The 27009-nt window shown below is 40.6% G+C and overlaps 2 long non-coding RNA genes across 2 annotated transcripts; both read right to left on the bottom strand.

Moving 5' to 3' along the window:
- Nucleotides 1-444: 444 nt before the first annotated feature.
- Nucleotides 445-17355, bottom strand: LOC115900012. Its single transcript, XR_004059686.1, has 3 exons — nt 17057-17355; nt 2525-2684; nt 445-544 (listed from the first exon to the last, which is right to left on the bottom strand). It is a non-coding gene; the product is annotated as an uncharacterized LOC115900012 (long non-coding RNA).
- Nucleotides 17356-17919: 564 nt separating this feature from the next.
- Nucleotides 17920-26754, bottom strand: LOC115899887. The gene is made up of 4 exons (XR_004059473.1): nt 26353-26754; nt 21795-21913; nt 19784-19996; nt 17920-17978 (listed from the first exon to the last, which is right to left on the bottom strand). It is a non-coding gene; the product is annotated as an uncharacterized LOC115899887 (long non-coding RNA).
- Nucleotides 26755-27009: the final 255 nt, after the last annotated feature.

The raw sequence follows: 27009 nt of genomic DNA, 5'->3' as shown, positions 1-27009 counted from the left end.
GCACTCCAGCCTGGGTGACAGAGTGAGACTCCGTCTCAAAACAAAAACAAAACCAAACAAACAGACACAAACTATTAACTGATTAAATAATAAGATTCACTTACATAACGGGAAATATCTGACAGCTCATTACTGCAGTGAAGTTGTAATAGTTTGGGGTTGTATATAGTCCAATTTCCAGAGAGGAAAGACTGATTCTCTAAGAAAGGTTCATTTCCTTTGGAAATCCCTCATGGCTTTGGGATTCCCATGGATTCCCCCAGTCCTCCCTTTTAAGCCTGCAAATGCACCCGTGCATGCCTGTACTCACACACACTTTTTAAAAAGTCCCTTCACAGTAGTGTTCCATGTCATTTTTAGCTGAGGAAAGGTACAGGAAAGAAATGTCCAGCCATGAAGATTTGGTGTTTACTTGGACCATGTCATTAACATTTCCAATTTGTTGAGTGGTTTCCATGTTCCCAGAGGTCCTCACCCCATAAAAGCTGATAGATGGGTTGACAGAACCTTCCTGGCTTGGGCTGGTGTAATGTGAGCTCAATGCCTGGAAACAATAAAACAGCAATTTTCTGAGAGATTTACCTGCAGAAGAGCCAGGAACATAAAAGCCTTTTCAGTTTCCCACCCCAAGTCTCTTCTTTTCTCTTAGTCCCAGGAGGGGACTAAGGGCTGTATCCTGTCCTCTCAGGTTAATTGAGGGTGACATTAAATGTAATCTCAGCATCAATCCCTGTAATGGCTGAGAGGGAAAAACCAGTGGAGCAGATGGAGGATTCATGTTGGGAACAACAGAAGCAAAGGCTGCAGGGGTTAGAAAATGTCAGATATTTGCTCTTGCATGCTTGATGGTGGTATCCAGTTGACATTTGACAAGCGATGGTTCTGGCTCCATCGGGGGCTATGAAACAAGTGAAAGCTTCTCCTGAATTTGGTCTATCAGAGCTAGGCCAGACTGTCTAAAATTCATGTTGGATGTAGTCCACAACCCTGCATTCTCAGAGAGCTGCACCTTGAAACTGGTCTTTTCACAGCACAGTGTGGGAAAGGGTAGACTCAGTGCCCTAAAGTGAACTGTGGGGTAAAGAGATCTGGACTAAAGTGATACGACCAATGTGATTTTGGTTCTCCAAGTCAGATTTGGAACAGTAATCAATTAACCCTAGCCTTGAAGAATCACAGATTCAGGTTGCCCCATCCAAATCCTCGGCCCATCAGACACTTCTAATATAAAACACACAGAACTGCTGATTCTGCCTACTATTGTCGTTTCTTCTCTGGAAAACTCAACTGTGGCATGTAGTATTTTATATTTATGCTTATGCAGTAATCCTTACCTCTTCCAAGTGTTAAATAGCCATAAACGTAAAATAAGCGATCAGACTTACCTTTAAAAGTAGTGACGAAGTAATTTATTTTAGTGGAAATTTGGTTTTAAATAATAGACTGGATCCTATTCCCAAATAGCCTATTTTTTTTTTCAGGATTTGAAAATCGTGAGCTTTATTATTAAGAAGTCAAAATACAACAGACACTAGCAAAGCTGTGGAGAAAACGGAATGCTTATACACCATTGGTGGGAATGTAAACTAATTCAGCCACTGTGGAAAGCAGTTTGGAGATTTCTTAAAGAATTTAAAACAGGGCTGGGCATGGTGGCTCATGCCTATAATCCCAGCACTTTGGGAGGCCAAGTGGAGCGGATCACTTGAGGCCAGGAGTGTGAGACCAGCCTGACCAACATAATGAAACCCCATCTCTACAAAAAATATAAAAATTAGCTGGCTTTGGTGGCAGGCACCTGTAATCTCAGTTACTTGGGAGGCTGAGGCAGGCAGACTGCTTCAGCCCGGGAGATGGAGGTTGCAGTGAGCCAGATCTTGCCACTGCACTCCAGCCTGGGTAACAGAGTAAGACTGTCTCCAAAAAAAAAAAATAATAAAATAAAACAGAACTACTGTTCTATCATTTAATCCAGCAATTGCATTACTGGGTATATATCCAAAAGAAAATAATTTGTTCTATGAAAAAGACACATGTACTTATATGTTCATCATGGCACTGTTCATAATAGTAAAGACATAGAATTAACCTAGGTGCCCATCAATGGTGGATTAGATAAAGAAAATATGGTACATATACACTATGGTATACTCTGCAACCATAAAAAGGAATGAAATCATGTCCTTTGCAGCAACATTGATGCAGCTGGAGACCATTATCCTAAGCAAATTAATTCAGGAACAGGAAACCAGCTACCTCATGTTCTCACTTGTAAGTGGGAGCTAAACATTGGGTACTCATGGACGTAAAGATGGCAACAATAGACACTGGGGGCTGCTAGAAGGGGATGGAGGGGAGGCAAGGGTTGAAAAACTAACTGTTACATACTATGATTACTACCTAGATGCATGAATCCACAGCACTATAACCTTGAAACCCTCATCAAGACCAGCGGCCAACCCACATGTTTGTAGAAGCAGTGGGTACCATGAGCAGCAGGACTGTGAACAGCAACGACACCCACCTTTGAGGCAAGACATGAGCTTAAAGAAGTGGTCTTTTGGGTGGCAATTATGATGAACTCAAACCAAGATCCCACTTTCAATTTTTCTGGATTGAATATGTCCTCCAAGCTTCTTGTAAATTAAGACATCAACTTTCTTCTTGATGCATGCAGATTTAACCTGATTTAGAAAAATTAAGAAATATAATGAGTTTTGTGCACTGATATTTTGAGGAGAACACTTACACAAATTAATGAGAAACCAGCAGTTTTGTTCCTAACTTCCTCAGTCCATAGCTAAAATGGCTGTTTCTTAACTAATGAGCAACCAACATTGTAGGATCCTGGCAGGAGTGACCACTAGGAAGGGAGCTAAGAGAGCAAGGTCAGCCTAAAGTTGTAAGGCAAGTGTGAGTCTAAATGCAAATTTTTTTAAGAATCATTAAGAGTTGCCTATCAGCTGATGGAAGTGATATACCATAGTGAATAGCAGAGTATCCATGATCTACTTCCTCTAAATACTGGAGAAAAACGCGATTCGAGTCCTGGTTACATCCAACTTTACCCCAGAAAACTTGTAATCAGCTAAAAGCCAGAGATTTGGCACATTTCCTTGGGCCATTCAGGAATAATCCTAGCCTTCAATCCTGGGTCTGGATTCACACCTTTAGCCTTGGCTGAGTTATTGGTCTCAAAGCAGTAAAGCATTAAACATCACCAACTTCTCCTCATGCAGAGCATTGATGGGAAGCCCATCTGGATCCATCTTCCCAACCGGAACTAGAAATCAGAGGACAGGCTGGCCACGGGGCAGAAGCAGAGTGAATTTTGGAAGCTCTGGATGGGTGTCCAGAGCTGTGGGAAGCTCATAAACACAGGGCAAACGTCATGATGTTTTTCCAGAGAGAAGCTCTGATTGTGCTGGCTCAGCCTCCAATCTCTATCTAACTTTCTTCCCAGCATTTCCTCCAGGCCTCTGCTGGTAGTGGTGCTCCCTGGACTGACTGCTCCCATTAAATGAGTTTCCGATGGTGATTTTCTGTCTAAATAGATGAGTCAGCATTTCCCGAAGATGCATCTCATTTTGCTAACATCACTAATGTCTCTGCTTTTTTGCATCTAATCCATCATTGCACTTCATCTGTGCATTTTATTAATGAGTCATTCACTCGCTTTTCAAGATTGTTAGTGAAGATGTCAAAATTCTGACTGAACCTAATACCAATTCCCATGGCTTGTTGCAGGCTGCCATGACAACTCCCACACGAGGCATTTTTCACTCCCCTTCGAATTCCTTCATTATCACCAGCCAGTTTTAACACACATTTTAACACTTTTTAAACACTTTTTTAACACTTTTTTGAGTGCTGTAGTTATTAATGTTTACTATTATATCTACAAGTAGCTCCTATTTTGTGTGGAAGAGACAGATGGCTACACGTTGTGTAGGCACAACCTACATAAAAATGAAATCCCAGTCTCCACTAAGTACAAGGTGCAGGCTGATGAACTCATTCACTTTTGTTTATCAAAGAACAGTGAAGTTTATGTCCTTCCAGCATCACACTTGTCTACAGATATGCCTTTTCTACTTGGCAGAAGCTTTTGATATCAGTCTACCATCTTGGCCAGCTCTGGGGATATTTTATGAATATTAATAGGTTTGGATGGCTGGGAATCTAACACAGATGGCTAGCATTTAACTTTGGACAAGCCAAAGGTCTTATGGCAGGAAAAGCAGGCATTGCTTGCTGGGCTTTACTTGCTGGCCTTCATTCACTCTCGGTATAAATATGGTTCTAATTTTGTGGCGTAAGTAAAAGGAAATAATACATTAGATGATGCTGGTTTTCTTTCCTTTGTATTTCTTGGTTGCTAGGTACAGAAAGTATTCATATTCCAGGCAAGTCTCATCAACTTTTTCATCTCTGCCATGCAGTCTCCTTTGACATGATCACTGGAAGTATCTTCTTTTCCCTATTAAAATGCTTTCTTTTAAAAAGCTTAGTATAATGAAAGCTGGATATAAAATTATATCTGCGCTATCATGTTAATATGTAAAAATATGCATTTGGACACAAACTGAAAGAAAAAAAAGAAAAGTTGATTTGTCGAAGAATAATTGTGGGTAAATTGGTCTTTATTTTAGAATAATTTCCTTTAACATAGTAACAACATTATTTAGCAGTATATTCATGTATTTAGTGTTACAATGTGTTCTTCCAAAACTATGAAAATCAGAGGTGTGGTGTTTAGAAATCTTTTTAGGGAAAAATTTTTCCTTCTGCTTACAGCCCAAACTGAAAATGGATCTACCATTAGCTATGCACTGTAGAACTGCCTGAGCAAAACTGTTAAACATTTCCCAGGCAACAGAATCTACAAAGCTACTGCACTAGCACTGCATGCTAAGTATCATGTGGGCTATACCATGTGACCAGTAAATCATTCCAGAATGTAAGGTATCTTCTCCATAATGACTTTGTATGTATGTTCCAGATACAGTGATGCTTACTTAAATCTGCTAACTAGTATAGTTAGTGTAATGCAGTGTAATGTAATATAGTATAATTTCTATAAATAATATATTTCAGTATAGTATATTATATTTAATGTGGTATATCATGCTATAATATAGTATGGTATAGTATAGTGTAGCATAGTATAATATAATGTAGTGTCACATAGTATATTGTAGAGTGAAATGGTTTAGAGTGGTATAGTCTAGAGTAGTATAGTATAGTATAGTATAGTATAGTATAGTATAGTATAGTATAGTATAGTGTAATACAGAACACTATAGTAGAGAGCTGCATAGCACCTTATAACATAGTACTTAAAAAATGATTTTGGAATCACAGGCCTAGTTTTGAATCTTGTTCCTACCACATAATAGGTGTATGATCTTGAGCATATTACTTTATGTCCCCGAGCCTCAGTTTCATCATCTAAATATGAGGACTAAAAATACTTACCATGTATTGTGAGGATTAAGTTGTGAGGGAGTGAAAGTTATGTACGGGAGGAGTAAGTGCTGACAGTTAATAAACCCGGCCTCTCCTTTTCATGGATCTCGCTGACAGTGGGGCAAGAGACGAAGCTCCTAGTTTTAAGAAAAGTACCTTGCCAAAAGCATCAGATAAGGCTTGGCTAAGATAAGGAAGGGTTGGGTAATGCATATTCATTTCTTAAGACTAGAGTCCTAAGTGAAACTCCCAATCAGTTGCTATGTTTTCAAAGATAGGAGCTGTCCCTAGAAGGATATGAAGCTATCAAATCCCAGTACTATTGATGAAAACGGGAGAGAAGAGTTTTAGAGTGGTTCATAAATCATAAGCAGCTGTAGTGCTTTATATCTGGGAAAAAGCAGTGCTAACACCAAAAACAAGTGTACCTGTTTTAGTTTGTGATTTTCTGTTCCAAAATACCCAAGTATAAAAGATCTAGATGCAGTGAAGGATCTGCTCCCTGGAATTGTAAAAGGAGGGGGATGCTGAGAACCAGAAGTTAAACGAAAGCCCACTGGAAAATACAGTGGATCCAAATAATCAAGATATTACAGTATGAAAATAAATTTGACACAAATTTCTTTCTGCCTTGACTATAATAATGACCTCACCTCTGGCTGACTTTAAAATGTCTCAGATTTAGAAGTGCTTGTCAAAGATGTTTGTATGCATAAACAGAAGAATCTCTGTGGCCCAGCACGGTGGTTCACACCTGTAATCCAAGCATTTTGGGAGGCTGAAGTGGGCAGATAACTTAAGGCCAGAAGTTCGAGACCAGCCTGGCCACCACGCTGAAACCCTGCCTCTCCTAAAAATACAAAAGTTAGCCAGGTGTGGTAGTGCACACCTGTAATCCCAGCTTCTATGGAGGCTGAGGCATGAGAATCACTTGGACCTGGGAGGCGGGGGTTGCAGTGAGTGGAGATTGCGCCACTGCACTCCAGCCTGGGTAACAGAGCAACACGCTGTCGAAAAAAAAAAAAAAAAATTAAAAATAAAAATAAAAATAGAAGAAGAAGAATTTCTGTGCCCCAAAGGAAAAGGAAGCCATGTCTAAGGAACACATAAGGGTCAAGAACACACAGATGATGGATGTGAAAGAGAAAATATAGGTGTTATAAATTGGGAGTCAATTTAATCTTTTAAAATGGGTTGTAATGAAAAGCATATGGAAATGGGGATCAGAAGACTGAATTCAACACTTGATTAACGCATTCTAGTGTTGTGATCTTGGGAAAGTTTCTAAGTTGTTGTTTCCATGGTGTATTACAGAGAAAATATGATTGCCCTTTCCTATTTTCCAGAAGAACTGTGATGATCAAACAAGACCATGCATGTACAACTACTCTGAAAAGTGAAAATGCAGTTATTTAAAAGAAGAGGTGAGAGGCTGGGGAGAAAGTGGAAAGAGCAAGGGCTTTGGAGTCAGGCAGGCCTTTGTTTTCACAGTGACTCTGTGTCTTCTCTTAGTAGCTTTAAGACCATAGGAAAGTCACTTAACCTTTCTTGCCCTCAGTTTCCTCATACATTAAAATGTATTTAATAATACTACTTCATCGTTGTTTTAGGGATTAAGAGAGGTAATGTATGTAAACTCACAGACATAACATTTTGCTGTTATGTCTCATGCCTCTGAATATGTTGGGCCTTTATCTTAATTATACAAGCATTTAAATTTGGAGAGGCCGAGAGGCTGGCCCAAGTTTACTGAACCATATACCAGCAGATGTAGACTTCTTGGTGGAATTTTCTTGGTCATATTAACAAATTTGTGTTGAAATGTTAAGACCTTGAAAATACCTGTATTGACTCAAATTATGATGACTACAGCTCCCATGAAAACAATGAAAAAATACATCTTACAATTTAACACTAAGAAATACTAGGAAGCTTAGAGTATTTTAGAGGGTTTTTTTCTCTTATGTTGGACAATTTCCTGCAGCTACCTTTCAACTCAGCTTCAAATGTATTCTGTTGTTGCTACAGATCAACTTTTCTAGTGTCAAAAAAATTAAATAACATTTTTTTTAGAAGGGAAGAGGTTAGCGAGATTCAAATAGCTTTCAATTTCCTAAGCAAACCAGATACATATAAGAACACTCTGAAGGGTTGGGAACTCTTTGGGTGACCGGGACTGAGACCTGTCTAGTGTCCAGTTAGAACACTGTATCTTATATCCCACTGACAACTCCGTATTTCAGGCCACCATCAATCACTGTTACCAGTGGGGAGAGGAGAGAAAGAGGAAGGGGTGCAGTGTAAGTTCAAGTGTTCATTCCCATATTTTGAATCATAACATAAATACCAAGTTATCAAAATATATGGTCTTGTTTCTGTATATAAAAAATTGGAGAACTGTTACTTCTCATTCACTTCTATTTTCCTTTAATTCTCATTTACTCAATTAAAGGTCTAATAAAACAAAATACCCATTTCATTTATCTCACATTCCAAATTTACAAGCTGTTCTCCCTTTGCCTTTATAACCAACTGTCACACAAAGGCTATGCCTATGGTGAGGGTTTGGACTATGTCTTCTTCAACTTTTGGGTCTCCAGAACCCACCATTCAGCATGTACTTAATAAATATTTGTTGGAGAAACAAACCAGTGAATTTTCCTGCTCAAAACCAGTCACCTGAAGCTAGGGACTGAACTGTGTCCCTCTCCAAAATGTGTATGTTGAAGCTTTAAATCCCAGTGATACTGGATTTGGAGATGGGATTCTTAGGAAGTAATTGATGTTAAATGAAGTTTTAAGTGTGGTGTCCTAATCTGACGAGGTTGGTGGCTTTATAAGAAAGAAGAGGAAGAGTGGGCACTCTCTCTCCACTTGCACGCCACCAAGAAAATGCCCTGTGAAGACACAATGAGAAGGCAGAGGCTGCAGGTTAGGAAGAGAGCCTTCACCAGAATCTCGCCTTGCTTGTATCCTGACCTCAGACTTCTAGCTTCCAAAACTGAGAAAATAAATTTCTATTGTTTATACCAGTCTGTGGTATTTTGTTATGACACTCCTATCAGAGCAAGACCAAAAGTAAAGACTGAAATACTTATCTCAAAGAAAAATGAATCATGCACTTATGTATATATTTATATTCATCTCATATGAATAGAAAATAAAGATAGCTAACTTATTAAATGTATCAAGTGTGAATATAATAAAACTAATTACAAATGTCACATAAAAATGCATCTAACAATAACAGTAGAACAAGTGAAACTCTTGGTCAGTAATTTAAAATACAGTTTCACCTAAGCAGTCAAGTAGATACTAAATCATCAAGGTAACACGTCTGCTTCCTACTGAGATAATTCATTTTTAATTACTAACAAGATGCAAGGTTTTTGAAGTTCAGGAATAACAGCAAACTGAAATACACACACACACACGCACACACGCAAACATACACACATTTTAAAAAGGAACTTTTCACATTGATTAATGTTTAAAAGATGCAAATACAAGTTAGTACTACCTCTATGCTCCTAAAAAACCTTGTATCTTTCTAATTCTTTCAGCACCATAGGGAGTCTCTTTCCTAAATATAATTTTCAGCTTTTTGGTGTATAATTTACACATGATAATTTTATTATCATATGTACCTCTTTAAATGTACAGTTCTGTGAGTTTTGACCAGTGCATATCCGCATGTAAACTCCACTCCAATTAAGACAGGATAGTTCCCTTGACCCCCTCATGGGACTCGTGAAGGGGTGGCTCACCTACTCACCCTGCAGCTCTTAAACCCCTGTGGGAGGGGCACACGCAAGTGAGGAGGTTCAGAGGCCTGGATGAGTGTTTCTGGGTGCTGGCAGGAGTAGAATTCTGCACTGCTCTGTGGGAGCATCTGGGGGTTGCTGTGATCCCCAGAGTCCCAGAGGGTGTATGTTATAGTGAGCTGCTTTAGCTTTGCCATCCATGGACAGCTTATGTGTTAAACAGCTCAGTGCAGGATCAGTGTGACAGCCTCTTGTACCTGCACCCAGGTCCTTGTTTGGCATCCAAGAGGAATGAGATTGTGCAAACAAATTGGAGGGTGGTGAATGTGGAGGATTTTATTGAGTGGCAGAAGTGGCTATCAGTTAAATGCGGAGCTGGAAAGGGGATGGAGTGGGAAGGTGGTCTTCCTGTGAAGTTTGGCCATCTGGCCAAAACTCCTCTCTAACTGTCACCAGCCGAACTCCTCTCCAGTGGTAGTCTTCCAGCTGCTTCACCTCTTGATGTTTAGATGCTTCTCTTCTCTCCTCTGCCATGCTGCTGTGCTGCTCTGCCACTCTGCTGCCCTTCTGCCAGTGGAACCTGGGGTTTTTATGGGTACAGGATGGGGGACAGGGCAGGCCAGGGTGATTTTGGAAAAGGTAACATTCGGGTGGGAAAACAGGAATGCATGTTCTCACTTAGGGTGGTGGTTGCAGGCTTGAGGGTGAAGCCCTTTCCAGGGATCCCACCCTTTTCTACCTAGTATTCTACCCTGCCTCCTGTTCATATCACAATAAATATATAGAACATTTGCATCACCCCAAAATGTTCCCTTATGTCTGTTTGTATTCTATCCCACTCTCTTTGCCCCCTTAAAACCAGCAGTCTGCTCTCTGTCATCATGGATTAGTTTTGTCTCATGTAAAATTCATACAAATGGAATCATGTATTATGTACTCTCTGTCTATCTTCTTTCACGTTGCATAATGTTTTTAAGATTCATCTGTATTGTCATGTTTGTTAGTGGTTGGTTCTATTTTATTGCTGGAAAGTATCTCATTCTTCCAATGGTAAAAATTATCTTTCCCATCTACATTGACATATTTATTCATTTATCTTTTGAAACACAAAAAATTTCTGAATTATCTTGTTCATTAACTTATTTTGATTATGTTTCTTACTATTTTCTAATTGAAGAGTAGAAATTTACAGTAAGGCTTGAAAAGTGGTCTTAAAGGACAGCTGTGACTGCAAATGTAGGATCAGTGAGTGTCAAGACCACTGAGCTTGGCTTTGATGATTTTCTGCAGATATGACCACTCTAGTCTTCCTAAGTTGAGGTACTTTGAGGTAGCTTTTTAGACTCCAGTGGCTTCACAGCATTGCTATTATATTAACTTTTTGACACCAAGCATGTAAACTGCTGTAAGAAAAATAGCTTCCACTTATTAAAGCCTTTTATTCTGTGTGTGGCTAAGTGCTATACACTTGATTTCACTTAATCCTTATAACGTCCTGCAAGTTACCTAATGTCTACCAGCTGTCATGAAGTTTACATTCTGAAGGGGAAACCAGACATTAAAGAGAGTCTCATAGTTGTTATGCTAAGACTGGGAACTATGAAAACATATATTAGGGAGAGCTAATCTTATCTAAGGGGGAACTAAGTTCTTGCTGAAGAAGTGATCCCTCAGCTTGGACTTGGCAGACAAGTAGGGTTAGTCAAAATAGAAAAGAGAGCTCCAATGTAAATAACAGGTATGCAGGTTAGGAGGTGAGAAGGGCCTTGGCAGGTAGGGGGAATTGATAAACATGTTTGTGTATTTGGAATACAGAACTGGAGGCAAAGAGGAACCAACTGAGCCATACCGTGCCTGAGCTGCAGAGACCTGTAGTTTAGAATAATAAGTTTTGAATCCTGTTCACTCCGGAATGACAGTGATTTTAGACAAGAACCTATGTAATACAATTCAAAGAACTGAATTCCAGTGGATTGGTAAGAGAATTCAGAGGGGAAAAAGTCCAGTGGTTTCACAGGTTGATCATCTGGAATAACAAGATGTCAATTTACGTATGACATTCACTTTATACATTACTTTATTGTTAAAATTCTAGTTAATATTCTTCACTCTCAGGAAATAATTCTTGGTTTTACAGGTGGACTTTCTGAGGTAGAATTCAGGGGGCATATGTAGCGTGAAGATTGGATTCTATCATTATGTTCTTTAGCTAAAAAGAGTTTAATTTGCAGTGTTGTTAATCTGATACTTTTCATATACAATATTTTATTTTTACAAGTTAATGGTTACCACACAGAACACTTCTGTGTCCAAAATCCAAGAAATTGATTAAAAAACAGTCAGTGACAAATATCTGTGTGTTTTAAGGGCAACATTTACATTGAAAATTGCATTCCTGCTTTGCATTTATAGTAAGTGAATAAATCCAGTATTGTAAATTCTCAAGACAATTGCAGGGAGACCAAAGCAAGTTAGGTCATTAATCATACTGTGAAACCAGACACAGCAGAAAAGAAATTGAAATGAGACTCACTGAACCAAAATAACACCTATTGAAAAATGTGTGGATTTTCTGGTCACATAGGAAATTCAAGTAATGTTGTGTTTCTTAACTCTGTCCTGATCTAGAATAGCAATAATGAAAAAAAAGATGTTCTTACAATGAACAGGTAAAAACTTCAGAGAATATGTTTTATAAGTTAAAATTGCTCTTAAAATTAAGATGACATCATTTGTATTGGTGTAACTATAATTTTATAATTGCTATAATATTGTGGGAGTTAAAATATAGACAAAACATTGAAAATTGGGTCTTTGAGTTAATTACAGTATCACAAAATGTTTACCTAAGACTATGAGTAATGTAACAATAAAATGTTATATGTAACCTGATATTATTAGAATAACAAACCATTAGAGAAATGGACATTTAAAGATGCTCATCACCAGTGAGCTATCAGTTTAATAGAAAATTTTTTGTCGTTGCTAGAAAAGATTTCTAGTTATACATTTAGGTTTTAAAAGCATCATAAATGTGTAACAGCTCAATAAAATTAGAATGATCTTGTTACAACTATAGTTTCTTTGAAATTCCAGATATTTAAGGTATCAAAGTAGTAACCCCAAAATACTTTATTTCCTTCTTGCTCCCATTCTTGTTGTCTCATAAGGCCAGTGAAACCATTCTTAATATTTTTCTTTTCCTCTTTTGTTGCAATGGTTTCTACGGAGTGACCCCCAGCTCCACTTCCCTCTGACAGGCCCATAGGCCCATTCAGGTCTCTTGTCAGCCCGCTCCTGCAAGGCAGCCACAGCACCCTGGCTGGCTTCTCCTCTGTTTTCTTTCTTGTTAGTGTGCTCGATATCCACCGGTAGAACAAATTTTCTCAAGTGGATTTTATCGTGCCATTGCCTTGGTGGAAAGTCTACAGAGGCTTGTTTTGTTACATAAATCTCAACTCTTCTACCTGCCTTTGGAATCCCAGCTGCTCTTCTTTCTTCTTTTCACCCACGTTCAATACTTATTCTCTGACATGAATGAACATAAGTTTCATGAATTCAATCAGAATATGTATTCAGGAAAGGACAGCTTCAGACAGTGTTTTGAAAAGAGCATTCTAGATCAGGGCTGTGTGTGCCAAGACAAGCCATGAAGCTTTCTGTTGAGGCCAGTGCAGGAGCCTTATGGGGAGGGGACAACAGCTTCAAGTAGGAACTTGGCAGTGGAGATAAAGTGAAATAAATGGTTTTGCAATCTATTTAGCAGGTGTGTTTCCCCTATGCCTACCAGGAAGACATTGTCCCTAAATTTTCTACCAATCCTTTTACTTAGAAATGGAAGTGTTCTTAGAAAATGTCGTATTCTATTCTCTCATCCACAGATTTAGAAATGTAGGGACAGTGTGGGGGAGGTGACAGTTCATGAGTGCTAGTTCCAGAATCAGAGCCTGGGTCCCCAAACTCCAAGGTCAATGCCTTTTTTCTTGGATCACAGATTTCTCCCCAGTACAGTGTGTTTTATCTGAAGTAAAATTTATGCTACTTGAGGGAGTGGCCCCTCCTTTGGTGACTGGCCCATTGCTCAGCCAGAAGTCTTGAAGTGCCTGCTGCCACACTGATAATATGGAAATGGAATCCGACATTTATGTTACAAATTAGATTAAATGGATTTATGTGCTAAACCACTTTCAGTTCCTATTTGGCACATAATCGGACAGATTAAAGTCACCTAAATGAGTCATACTTTATTCAATAACCACTTTACCAGGCACATTTTCTAATAATGTTCTAATGCTCCTGGGCTTGAACTGCTCTTTGGGAGGAAGTGAGACATTTCTAGAGCTTCAATTATATAGTTAGGATGCTTCTGAGTGTAAATAATATGGTTAGGGTACCTTCGAGTGTACCCCAGTGAGCATTTGCAAATTTGCTCTTTCAGTTTATTAGGCCTTGAGAGAGAGAGTCCTGTTCACTGTTTCCCTAGTCCTCATAGCCCCCTGGGAAACCAGGGCTGGAAATTAGAAAGGAGAGATGCAGTTTTCCGGTGCATAGGTGGAGAGACTGCCTTGTCACGGGATTAACTATTCAGTTCTTTCACTAAATCAGTGGTATAAAAATAAGACAGAGGAGAGATATTTATTCCTCTGGATGCCTGTATTTAAGAAAAACTTACATATAATGTGTTCTTTGTTTTAGGGAATCATATAAAACTAAGCATTCCTTGTACGTGTCCTAATTAGAATCAGTAGAATGTTTCCTCTTCCATTGGATAACACTGGGAGATGACATTTGCTAGCTCAGGTACTTAGGACTTAATCACAGTAAGGTGACCGTGTTGAGACTTTCCACAGGGAAATACATTTATTCAGAGTGCCATCTTAGGAAACTTGTAGATCTCAGCTCATGGTATACAATTTTTTAACATTACCTGTGTTTGCTTTTTCTTGCTCCCCTGATTCCATATTATCTTACTCATTCCCAATGTCTATGTTTTTTAATTCCAATCTTCTTTTATTTCTTTGCCTCACTCCTCAGTTTTTTAACAATAACTTTTGTTGTTAAAACTTTCTGAATTATCCCCCAAGCAATAGTAACAACTATAACAGCAAAAACAAACACACAAAAAATTACCAAAAAAACAAACAAACAAAACAAACAAACAAACAAAAAAAGACTGTCACGTTGTTCTTACAATATCTAACTCTAGGAATACTGACTTTTATAGAATGATAGAATTTTTTAATTTTAAAGGACTTTAGAGAGTTTTCACAGTCAGCTACTTGGATATCCTTGTTGGGAAGTACCATTCAAACCTTTTTCCCCTACAGTAAACTACAGTATTGTGGCCCCCCAAAATGTGGTCCCCCTGGAACCTAAATATTACCTTATTTATAGGGTTTTGCAGATGAGATCAAGGATTTTACAATGGGGAGATAATACTGGATTATTTGGGTGAGCTCTAAATATAATCCCATGCCTTCTTACAAGGGCAGAGGGAGATTTGACACAGACAGAAGAGAAGGCAATGTGACTGCACAGATATTAAAGTAATGTGGCTGCCAACCAAGGAAAGCCAGCAGCCTTCAGAAGGAGCAAGGAATGAATTCTCCTCTACAGCCTCTGAAGCAAACAAAACCCTGCCAACACCTTGATTTCAGCGAAGTGATAATTATTTCACACCTTTTGCTCCCAACAATGTTAGAGAATAAATTTCTGTTATTTCAAGCCATCAAATTTGTAGTAATTTGTTACAGCAGCCATAGAAACCTAATAAACACCCTCTGCAAAAATTGTGTTATCTTTTTTCTTATTGATTTAAATGAGATTGTTATATATTCTGGACATAATATCTTTATAGGATATATAAATTGCAAACATCTTATTTCATTTAGGGCCTTGCCTCTTCCTTCCCCAAATGGTGTCTTCACAATTAGACATTCTTTATTTTAATGAAATCTAATTTATCAAACTTTTCATTTCTGGTTGGTGCTTTTGGGGTTCTGTTTAAAACAACTTATTTATTCCTCTTAACATTTAGGTCCAAAATCCATTTAGAATTAATTTCTGTGTATAGGGTGAAGGAGGGGTCAATATTCAAGTCTTTCCCATAATTCATTGACCCGGTGCCATTTATTTAAAAAGCGATCATTTGAATTCTTTGAACAAAGATATACTGCAGTTGTACCTTTGTCACCAATCAAGTGGCGGTATGAGTTAGTTTGGTTGTCTGGGAAGCAGATGTCAAGATAAAATTAGAAGTACAAGAAATGTACAGAAGGTAAAAGATAAAGGGAAGAGAGATAAATGGAAGAAGATGTAGGAAAAGGGAGGGAAAACCTTCGTCCTTGTGGTGATCTGCCACCTATGAAAGGAGAGGGAAAGGAGGAAGGCATAACAGCCTCAGATGACTGGACAGCTAGAGAAAGTCTAGGCTGGTTTAGTGGACAGCTCAGGGCAGAGATTACCTGTAAGAAAAGTCTCCAACTGGAAAGAAGTGGCCAGGCCCTAAAACTCCCACTGTGCTTGGTCATTAGCTTCCCAGGAAGAACGTGTCTCTGACTTGAATGCTGCAGCAAATCCCTCAGTGAGTGAACCCTTCAGGGCAACGTCTTGCTTGAAGGAAGATCTCAGAAACACACCTACATGGCATCCAAAGTCCACCCATTGCACCACGCAGGTCCACTTCTCCATGCATGTTCAGACTCCATGGTTCACACTGGCCTCTCTTCCTGATAGAACTGCTCAAAGAGGATGGTTAGCAGGATGAACAACCACTCTCGTGTTTGCAGCTACTCTCATGTTTGCAGCTACTCTCGTGTTTGCAGCTGGAATTGGTATTTATGGTCCTTATGCCACCATTCTCCATTCTTCTCACCCTCAGTTGTCACTGCTGCAGGTCTTGGTAGTTTACCCTCAAACCCTCATTTTTGAGTCATTGAGGTTCTTAGTAGTCATACTCCTAGCAGGCCAGGGTTGCTGTGCATGTCTGCTGAGTTACATTTGAGTGAGGGCAAACCAAGAGGCACCGTAGTGGATCCCATGAGTTTACACATATTCCACTCTGCCTCCTTATGTAAGAGAAGCCCTATCTCATCCTGCTAATCAAGGTCAATTACCCCTGTCTAGAGGTGGACTCCTTTTCTCACCTGACAGTCTCAGGACCACAAAGAGTTCAAAGTGCCAGGCAGTAATCATTGGTCAGTAGGTTCCTTGCATTGTCCCTGGCTAGAGTATGGCTTTTTTAAGGTTGAAAATCTCTAGACCTGAAGAGTCCAGGATTTGTGGGACAGAAAGCACAACATTCCCCAAGGGGTATAAAGAGTCATGGTAAATGGATCCACTCCTGGTTCCACCCATTGTTTCCTGAATCCATGTGTTTCTTCCTCTTGGAGATACAGCACCTTATAGGAGTCTCTGGAGGAGAGCACTTCATAGTTGAAGTAGAGAATGGCCTCTGAGCTGGTACTGGCACTGCACATTCAGCAGGACACTACAATGCTCTATCACATTGGCTGCTTCCAGATTGTGTGGCATGGGACGCAACCAGTGTACCCCATAATCATGGGTTTATTCCCATACCTCCTTCACAGTGAAATGGGACACATGGCTGGATGCTATGTTGTATGGAATCAAGCACTCTGTAAGCCTCTGGGTAGTGATGATGGATGAGGTTCTTTGGGATACAAAGGCAAACACATATGTGGAACGGTTGTTTATTCCTGTAAGAACAAGCTATGGGCTCTTCTAGGAAAGATGGGGCTCAATAAACTCACCACCATGTGTCCAGTTGGTTTCCCAGAGGAATTATGATATTGGGAGCTTACCTTGGTCTTTGTTGCTGTCAGGTTGTATATTCAGAGGCAGCAGTAGCTGGATCAACCTTCATTAGTTGGAGCCTAGGCTTTTGGGTTCGTTTGTAGCTGCTCCTGAATGGGGCTGTAATGCTGATCCCTATCTACCAAGCATAATTCAGAATGAACCAAGTTCTGGGTTTGGTCAAAACGGATCCTCTATGTGGAGGTGTGAAAAGCAGGTGGAGTGCTTGTGCAAAATTGGTGGAAAACATTAGGGTCTGTCTACACTTCCCCTAGCCAGTTTAACCACTGGTTCTCAAAAAAAGTGTGTATATACATATAAATGCACATACATAAGTTTATAATTTTACTGATATGAAGGATATGTAGTATTCGTTTATAAATAATAAAATAAATTAAACAATATTATTTATTTTAAATTCCATATAGTCAATAAATTCTTATAGAATGCTTTTGTTGATTTTTGACAAATTATTTTATCCATAGCCAACCTATGATTGCAATTGATGAATGAATGTAGCTCTGATAATAATGTCAACTGATAGTTTTATATCCATCAACTTTAATGAGTAAGATAAAAGTGAAACAACAAAGATATATGTTGGAACTTCAGTCTTTTGCAAATGATGTAATTAATTTGTTGGCTGGATGGAATAATAACAATTTTTAAAATATTGGAATATTTTTCTTTTTTTTTTTTCTGCCATACACAATATAATGGCTATAGAAATGACACACATTTAAAACTTAATCTAATCCTGGGCAAACAGAGATATTTTGTCTCTAAAAAAATTTTAAAAATTAGACAGGCATGGTGATATGTGCCTGTTATCCCAGCTACTCAGGAATCTGAGGTGGGAGGATTCCTTGAGCCCAGGAGGTCGAGGCTGCCACTGCCTTCCAGGCTGGATGACAGAATGAGATCCAGTTTCTAAAATAAACAAATAAATACATAAAATCTACATGATGAAGATTTTTCCTATTACATTCTGTGCAGACAATCTACACAACTGTACGACTGTATAGACAGTCTACAAAAAACAATCGAGCCCTCATTTGTAGCAGTTGACAATGTAATTTACATAGATCCTTCAAAACAGCTATTTCAAACTACCAACATACCATCACTGAATGTGAAATGGTAAAGAAACATACTGTAGCACACTATTATAGAGTATTTCTACCATTCGGACACAAAAGACATAATCTCAGAAGCATAGGTAGTAGTAAAATGTAGTAAAATCATTAAGAAGTAACAAAGTTTGAGTGCTTCTCGCCTTTTCCTTTAATATAATTTATTTAATTGTAAGTTTATATAATTTAATTTGTAATGATATTTGTGTTTAACAGCTGGCTTGCAGAATTCCTGGAAATTAAACAGTTGGCTCTGGGAGCCAGTACAGGCCAACGCTGCTGCCTCTGGCCCCACTTGTACTTGATCCCAGATGTACCACTTCCATTGTATGTCAGAATGCTTTTATGTCTGCCCAACCTTACGACTTGGTGGGTATGGCAGAATCCAGATCACTATTGACCATTCTACTGCATGGTCACTTAGAGTTGCATGAGTCCAGCACTCTCTCTCTACCAGGGCCCAGGAGTGCATCAGGAATGTTCGTGAGTATATATGACTTATTACTGCAGGTGGCATGGACTTGTACCAGAACCCTATGAGTCTGCATTATAATTCTCCTCCAGGGCCTTGCCAGACTCCTTACATGGTGTCTTTTCTTACCACCGACACTTTTAACATAGGGGCCTGTCCACACACATGCCCCCAGAGGGAGGGCAGCTTACACCACAGCTTGGACCTACTACACAACCCTTTCCCGCTATGGGCCTCTCCAAACTGGCAGCCACTTGGGTACCAGTATGTGGGCTGGAATAGTACTCCTAGGTATAGAATCTGCTGTTTCCACAAATAGTAGAGATCTACCAGGTATTGTGCTTTTTTCTTGGAGGTAAGAGGTGCAGGATGCAACAATTTGTCACTTATTTTGAAAGCAAAGTCCTGCTACTTGATCCCTAAATATTTTACTGATTTGACAAGTCTTTTCATCTTTGTAGGATTTTTCTTCCACTCTCGGGAGGGCATGTTTCTTACCAAGGTCTCCACCCTTAGTGGTCAGAGGAGAAGAGGAAGTAAATCCTTAGGGGTACACAAACTGTCTTGCAAAGAAGAGGCTATTGCATCTTCTTCAAGGGTAATGAGGTTGGGGACTCACCCATAGTAGGGAGCATTGGGCCACTTCTGCACTCTCAGGAGTTCCAGAGGAAACTGAGAATTCACTATTTTCATGGGCATCAGCCCCAATATGCCTCTCTCATATGTTGATATCCTATTGTTTTCCCAACCAAGGTGCCAGCCTTGGCATGGCAGACCAGCCTATTTTGGGAAGTTAACCTTCTCTTGGGCTCTGCCACTCTTATGGATTAAATCTCAGGCCTGATCTTCAGTTTTCTTTGCTGTCTGGTTGCAGAAGATGAGAATTTCATTATATGCTAAGATGCCCTCTGGATTTTACATTGAGCTTTTAATTGCCAACTAATTGCTCAATTGTTTTCATTAACTTTCCCCAAAGCATCAGCTGGGAGCCACCCAATTCCACTGTCCTTAGAATTACAATTTCCCTTGCATTTCCCAAAAGCCTGAAACATTGCACAGGCTAGTGCTTTTACTTTACAAATAACATCCCCTTTTATCACCAGTGGACATTTTTAGAGTGGAACTGATACCTTGCGCCAGCATTATCTGTGATCCAGCTAGCTCCAGTGATGGTATACTTCTTCCAACTGGGTTGGTGGGTAATACAACTCCAAGAGCTGATCTTAGCCTCTGCTTTCTGGGGCCACTCCTAAACTTTTTCAAGTTGGGATCCTTAAGAAGCAGACACTGATGGATTTTTAAGGTGCTAGATGTGTATATGGGAGTGCTTTTGGGATCACCACCTGTGGAAAGGAAGGGAAAAAAGGATTAGGCAAAGGGAGCTGCTGAGCCATATATGGCCTCAGTAGAGACACCTTGGAAAGATCTGAAGCTGGAATGATGATCAGAATTGTCGCTAGCCAGGGCAGGAGGGTCAAGTGGGCCTCCATAACCCAACACCCATCAGTCGTTGGATTCATGCTACCCTGGAAGGAGGAGGTGACTTTGGTGGAGATGTCCCTTTTCAGGCAAGACAGTTCTAAAGAGGACTGATATCTGAGGGTTTCCTGCCAATAGAACTCTCAAGAGCTGGGAATAAGTCCATTGGTTTTGAAGAAGGGTCTGGAAAGCTCATCAGAGGCCCACCACTAACAGGCAACAGTGGTAATTTGCACGGGGCCCGAAAGAGTTAGGAGACTTTCACATGTAGAAACTTTAGTGTGCAGCACTCTGAGCTGATTATTGATAGACTATAGCTAGTATTTTAAAAAGAGAACCTTTGAAGAAGACAGGGACGTTTAGGAGCCAAAACCAAAGGCCTTTGCATACCCAGTTCTTTGCATACTGACTGAGCAGAAGCAGTTCAAACACCCGCAAAGCCCAGAAATGAATAATCAGACCCAAGTGACTGCCTTGCATAAGAATAATTTGGTCGTCATCTTCCGGATTGCCTAAAGAGTTGAAATAAATAAAAATGAAAGAAGTGTTTTAGAAGCCAATTCAGTTCCCAGGCTCAAACCAAGAATCAAACCTGGGGCTTTTATATAAGTGCTGGCCGAGAAATGGGCTGTTAAGTTAAACTGCCTGTGGCGCCTCTAAACACACCCAGGCAGGTCGAGCAGGATGTCCGTGTCCAGGGACACCCCTTCTCCTGGCTTTGGGGAAAGTGTTCCCTGTCCCCGAGGGAGGCTGGGACTACAGGACGCAGCGCTGGGCGGTTGAGAGAAAGCCCGGGCAGGAGAGCACGAAGCCCGCGACTGGAAGGGAGCGCGGTGCGGGGTGGAGAGCCTCTCCCCGGGTGCCGCTGCTATTGTCCCGGGTGCTGAAAAGCCGGAAACTTCCCGAGGAGCTTCCCTGCGCACCTACTAAACCCGCCTGGTCCCCCGGGAGGGGTCCGCCAGATATGCCCTTCCCCAGCTCCTTTTGGTGTCTGGGGCGTGGGGGTGAGCACAGCCGGGCACCACAGGCGGAACCCCGGGTTGCCCTTCCCCTCCTCTCCTGGGCAGCCGCGAGCCAGGATCCCCACTCCAGCTGCGCGCGAACTCTCGCCATCTGGTACTCAAGCGCCTGCGGTAAACGGAAGGAACCCGAGTGGGTTCCCAGTTTTTGGGGGACGTGGATGTGTTGGGTTTGGGGGAGCACGATCGGGGCATTCGCAGTAGGGAGGAAGAGGTGTTGATGGCCAGCTGCCTGTGCTAAGGCGATTCCCTGCAGGGCGAGTTGGTGGGCTACCGTGAACAACCCGACGTGCGGCCCAGCGCCTAGCTCCGCTGGGGCATCTTCACCAACGGCTTCTGGGGCCAGGGCATGGCCAAGAACACCAGCCACAAGTCCCACCGGCCACTCTGAGCCCTCACCTTCAAGTGCACTCCTGTCCAAGGCTCCCCGCCGCGCCCTGGCTGGGACATGTCTCGGAGTTGTGGGACTGGCTTTTAAATTTTTTTTTCCGGGCCCTCCCTCCGCGGTCCCCTCCATTCTCGGTTGCCCACGCCACTCCCCAGTATGGTTATCGCCCCAGCTTCTCTGGGCTTCTAGGGCTAGGTTTGCTAAGCAACACACAGGGCGTCCTGTATTTTTATTTGCTAAGTCCAACAGTTCTACCTGGAGCGGTTCAAGAGGCACAGGTTGGGGAGTTGGCGTGGTCTGTGCTCTTCAGTGGCTTTTCCCTGGGTGCAGAGCTGGAACGCACTCCCACATTGACCTCCAGACCTGTGGGGTCGCTGCAAAAGAAAATCTGCATGAACTCAATGGCCTTGGATGGAGCCGGCAGAAGCTGCTTCCAAGTTGAGACCTTTTGCAGATTGGTGAGCAACTTTGCAATGAGGAGCAGGATCCTGAGAGAGAAAAGAAGAGCCTGACCCATTGGTGCTCACTGGGCCTTGCCAACCTGTCAGAAATGTTGGCCATTGAGACTTAAAAGAACAAAGAAAGTAAGGCCCAAGGTGGATTCTTCCTGGCTTCCCAACCAAAATAGTTCTCTCTCCATCTCCTCCTCTTCCCCATTCCCTCTTCCTCTTCCCCACTCCCACCTTTCCTCTCTTCCCTTCCGTCTTCCTTCCTTCTGTTCAGCATTTCCGGTGTGAATAATTTACACTTGTAAGAGCAGCCATGATGCCATTTCTCCCCTTTGAGCCCTGATTGGTTTAAATGTGTTTTGCTCTTCCCCCATTCTCTTGGTAAGCGGTTTCTGCTGGATTGTTAATGCCCTTAGATATTAAAGAGCAAGTGGAAGTCTTCCTCTCTGAGTAAGAATTACAGAGGGTGCAGGTGAGCTTGATTTAGATCATTGGCCTTAAATAAATATAGACTATTCTCAATTCTTAAAGAAATATTACTACTGGCCCAGTGAACAGTGTCTCTTTGTTACAGATGGTAAATTTAAGCCAGATACGCTGTTTATTCATTCATTCCACAAATATTCATAAAGTAATATTTGTGTGCAGTTAGCTTTCCAGGCACTGGGTCCCCAGTGATGTAGGTCAGGTTAAACATGATTGAAGGCAATGGCCCGTTTACAGAGCAAAATACAAAGTCTGTCAAACTAAAAACATCTTAGATATTTAGAGAAGATGGGGTAACAAACGGGGACTAAACGGATGTGCCTTGGATTCCATCCTCGTTGTATGGAATGGAGGAAAAACAGGGGAATGATATTCTCAGATCATGCGGGTTTTCATGGACATTTCTTGGTGGGTCCTTAAATGAAGGATTCTTCTGAAGCATCTATTTTTTTATCAACAAATTTATTTCCTGACATCCTACATAGCAATATTTATTATTTTCCTATGTTTGAGCTGTCAGTTATCCCACTTAAAACCAAAGGAATGCTTGATTATGCCAAAGTAATGTCATCTCTCCCCTCAAAACAACAACATACCCATGATAATGGATGATTTCTGCTCTCAAGGCCCTGTTTGATCTGACCCCTGGTTATGCCTAGGTTGTAATTTTTTATGCATCTCTAACTTGTTCAGTCCGTACTTTTTTTGCATTCTAGCATCCTTGTGTTTTGTGTGTTCCTTGTATGCTCAAGCACACTGCCACCTCAGGGCTTTTGCACTTTCTGCTTGCTCTCCCTCTAATTCTCTTCCACCAGATATTCTTCAGGTTGTGTCTCCTTACCTCTGCCAGGTCTCTACTTGCATGTCTTACCTCACTGGAGAGGCATTTGTTGTCCACTCTATCTAGAAAGCAACCACTTCTCCCCAGCCTCACTATTGCTCTTACCCTGCGTTGCCTTAGTAACACTCACTGCTGACAGGCATTATATATTTGCTTATTTTTTTCTCTCTCCAATGCAGTGTAAGTTCCATGAGGAGTATCCCTAGCCTCTAGAACAGTTTCTTACATACAAAGTAGACAATAAACATTCGTGAATGAAATATTGTTTTTTGTGAATGTTTAGTAACTCTTCCAGATAATTATTAAGGTTGGTCTGTAATGTTTTTGTTTATTTGCTTAGTGGAGGTATAAATTCTCCTTGCTCATATTTCCCAACTTGTTTATCATTTCTTCCTCACTCTTAGGAGAAAAACAGAAGCAGAGTGGGAGGTCCCTAGCAAAGGACATTCCAGGCGAAGGATGCAGCTGGTTCAAAGGCATTAAGGTGACAGTGGCTACAGTGCAGGGGGTGAGGGGGAGTGTGTTACAGTAACCTGATTGTTGATGGGGAGAGATGGGCAGCGGACAGACATGGAACTTTGTAGGGCAGACTATGAAGTTTTCATTTGATTCTAATGAGTTGCAGGATTTTAAGCACAAGCTTGGGATGATCTAATTTAAGTTTTTAAAAGCTCACTCCAGCTTTGTTGTGGAAAATTTATTGTAGGAAGTGAGAATCAGAATAGAAAACTGTCTAAAAGATGCTTGTTGTGGTCCAGGTGAGAGGTGGTGATGGCATCAATCAGGTAGGAGTGATAGAGATGATGTATAGTAGACAAATTGATATATGCTTTAGAAGAGGAATGGAAAGGACTCAATGAAGCTTTAATGTGGAGTGTGAAAAAAGTAAGGAATTGAGGAAAATTAGCAAGGCTGTGTGTGTGTGTGTGTGTGTGTGTGTGGAGGAGTAGTAGTGGTAGCTCTCCATTAAGCCCTTTCACCCATTCATTTATAGGCACACATACACACTTACCTCCACCTCAGTACACTCACACATTCATATCAGTACACACCTACACTTTAGAGGCTTCCATCCAAGGAAGAGATGGGCTCATCAGTCACTATTTTTTGTGAATCCTAACAGTACACCTTCTGGACATTCATCTAGGTCACATTCTCCATCTTATATATAGGGATTTTATGAGAGATTTTGATGAATGGCTTTTCAAAACTAAATATGCAAATATATTATAGCACTTCCTAGTTTAATGGTCCTACTTTAAAAATGAGATTAGTTAAGGCTTTTTTTTTTTTTTTTTTTCCTAAACCCATGTTGGCTTCCAGTGTAATCAGAGATCACAAACCACTTGCTTAGTAATCTGTTCTACAGTGGTTTATCACTTGGTGTCATGCTTACTCATTTATGGTTTTAGAGTTTACTTGCCACATTTTAGAAAAATGGGAAAGTTTTTGAACCCCAGGATTTTGGCTCCTCTCCATTTCTCAGTGATTTCTTATAGATTAAGTTCAGCAATCTCAAACATTATGTGAAGTATTTCACATAGTTATCTCATTACTGCAGTTACTCCATGTTTGACAGTTTCCTTTGCTATTTTGAAATCTAATTAAGCATGTCAGGCATTCTTTCCTAATCTATTACAGAAAAAAAGATCTATGCAGAGTGCATGTGCACAGTTTTCAATAGGATGCATATGGACCACCAGAGATGATATATGCCTTCTTGACATTACTTTATGCACCTCATAAGAGTATAGTAATAGAATAGTGATACCATCTCTCAAGATGACTTTTATTTTGCATAAAGGTGATAAGTTCTTTTTCATCTTTTAAATGAAAATGACATTGTACAATCTAAAGGTTTGGTCCTAATTAATGTATCTGTGGGAATGAGTCATGTGCATCAGGATGTGACCTATGGATGCTTCATTCTTCTCCCTTGGATATTCTTCACTTTGTTCCCCTCCTTCATTCCTTAGCTTTCAATGACAAAAAGAAACGTGAAATGACCAGTATTTAGATGTCAGAAAGTGGGAAGTTGGTACTAGTTTCTTGTGCCTTTTATTTGCAAGGGAATGAACAACATTGTTGTATGTAAGACTTAAAGAATTATTGCTTTTTCTGATCATGAAAAATTGTATTTGTAAAAATTTAGAAAAATTCAGAAAGGTACAAAAATGAAAATAAAACCCATGTGCAATCCTATCATTGTTAACATTTTGGTGAATATTCTCATTCTTTGTTGATACATGCATATATATATTTAATGAACACATATTATGCACATTATTTTATTTACTGAGAGACAGACTGTAATACTGTTCTGCTACTGGCTTCTCAAACTTAATAATGGATCATCAATATTTCCTTCTACAACTGAATTTATAGCTGATTTTATTACACAAGCAAGGTCTTTAAGACGTTCTTTCAGGCTGGGCGCGGTGGCTCAAGCCTGTAATCCCAGCACTTTGGGAGGCCGAGACGGGCGGATCACGAGGTCAGGAGATCGAGACCATCCTGGCTAACACGGTGAAACCCTGTCTCTACTAACAACTACAAAAAACTAGCCGGGCGACGTGGCAGCGCCTGTAGTCCCAGCTACCCGCTACCCGGGAGGCTGAGACAGGAGAATGGCGTGAACCCGGGAGGCGGAGCTTGCAGTGAGCTGAGATCTGGCCACAGCACTCCAGCCTGGGTGACAGAGCGAGACTCCGTCTCAAAAAAAAAAAAAAAAAAAAAAGACTTTCTCTCATGCGGTCATGTCTTTTAAAAACAAAATGAGAAGCCCCTGCATTGCGTTGCATAATCTCCTTTAAAATACTTATATAATATAATATAATACAAGTATATTTTCATGTTAATAAATATAGTTTCATATGATCATTTTAATGGTCCATAATAGTTCATATTGTGATGCCAACAAAATTAATTGAATCATTCCCATATGGTTGGAAATTTAGTTTTGTATTTCTCACTTTTTTTGTCTTATAACTAATGTGGTGAGGCACATTCCTGTACATATATATCTTTATGCACATACCTGGTTATTTCCTTTCATCAGAATCCTGGAGGCAGAATTGCTCAGTCAAATATGATGTACTTTCAAAAGTTTTTGACACATGTTGCTGTATCCTCCTCTAGCCTGGACATCTACCAGAGATTGTCCATTTTCTCTTACTGTGATCATGAGTGTGAATGTCTTTTAAACAAACAGCTTAGTAAGTCTGCAAAGTTGAGGCTGAATTGAAAAAAATAGTAACAAGGCAGCTGCAGGGAGAGGGTCTGGAGGGAATGGAGCCTAAGTTCTGAGGGCTGGAGCCTCGCTTTGTCCTTCTCTCTCAGCTGTTGTCGCACTGCTTTCTATTCCCAGCAGCTCTCTCTTCCTTCCCCTTGGAGGAATGTGATGCTCTCCCCATGTCTTAAGGGACTTTCTACTCATTTTGTCCACTGCCTTTTTCATTTCCTCTGGTTGGGGCCTGTGGCAAGCAGGTGATTTCACATTAGCTCTTAAGAAAGCTGGGTTACCTCGAGGGTATGCCAACACACGGTTGGGGCCAGTCTCCCTTCGGAGCACTGTCATTAGACCCCCCACCCCGTATTTCCTTTCTCTGGCCTTTGATATGTGCATGATTATTTCAGTTTATGCCAGTGGGAATGGAAATGCAGGGGGTAACAAGATCCCTTTTCCATTCTCATT

This window comes from Rhinopithecus roxellana, chromosome 10 (assembly GCF_007565055.1).
Source record: "Rhinopithecus roxellana isolate Shanxi Qingling chromosome 10, ASM756505v1, whole genome shotgun sequence".
Classification (NCBI taxonomy): Eukaryota; Metazoa; Chordata; class Mammalia; order Primates; family Cercopithecidae; genus Rhinopithecus; species Rhinopithecus roxellana.
Note: the sequence above shows the minus strand (reverse complement) of the source record. Positions and strands in the feature narration are given on the sequence as shown.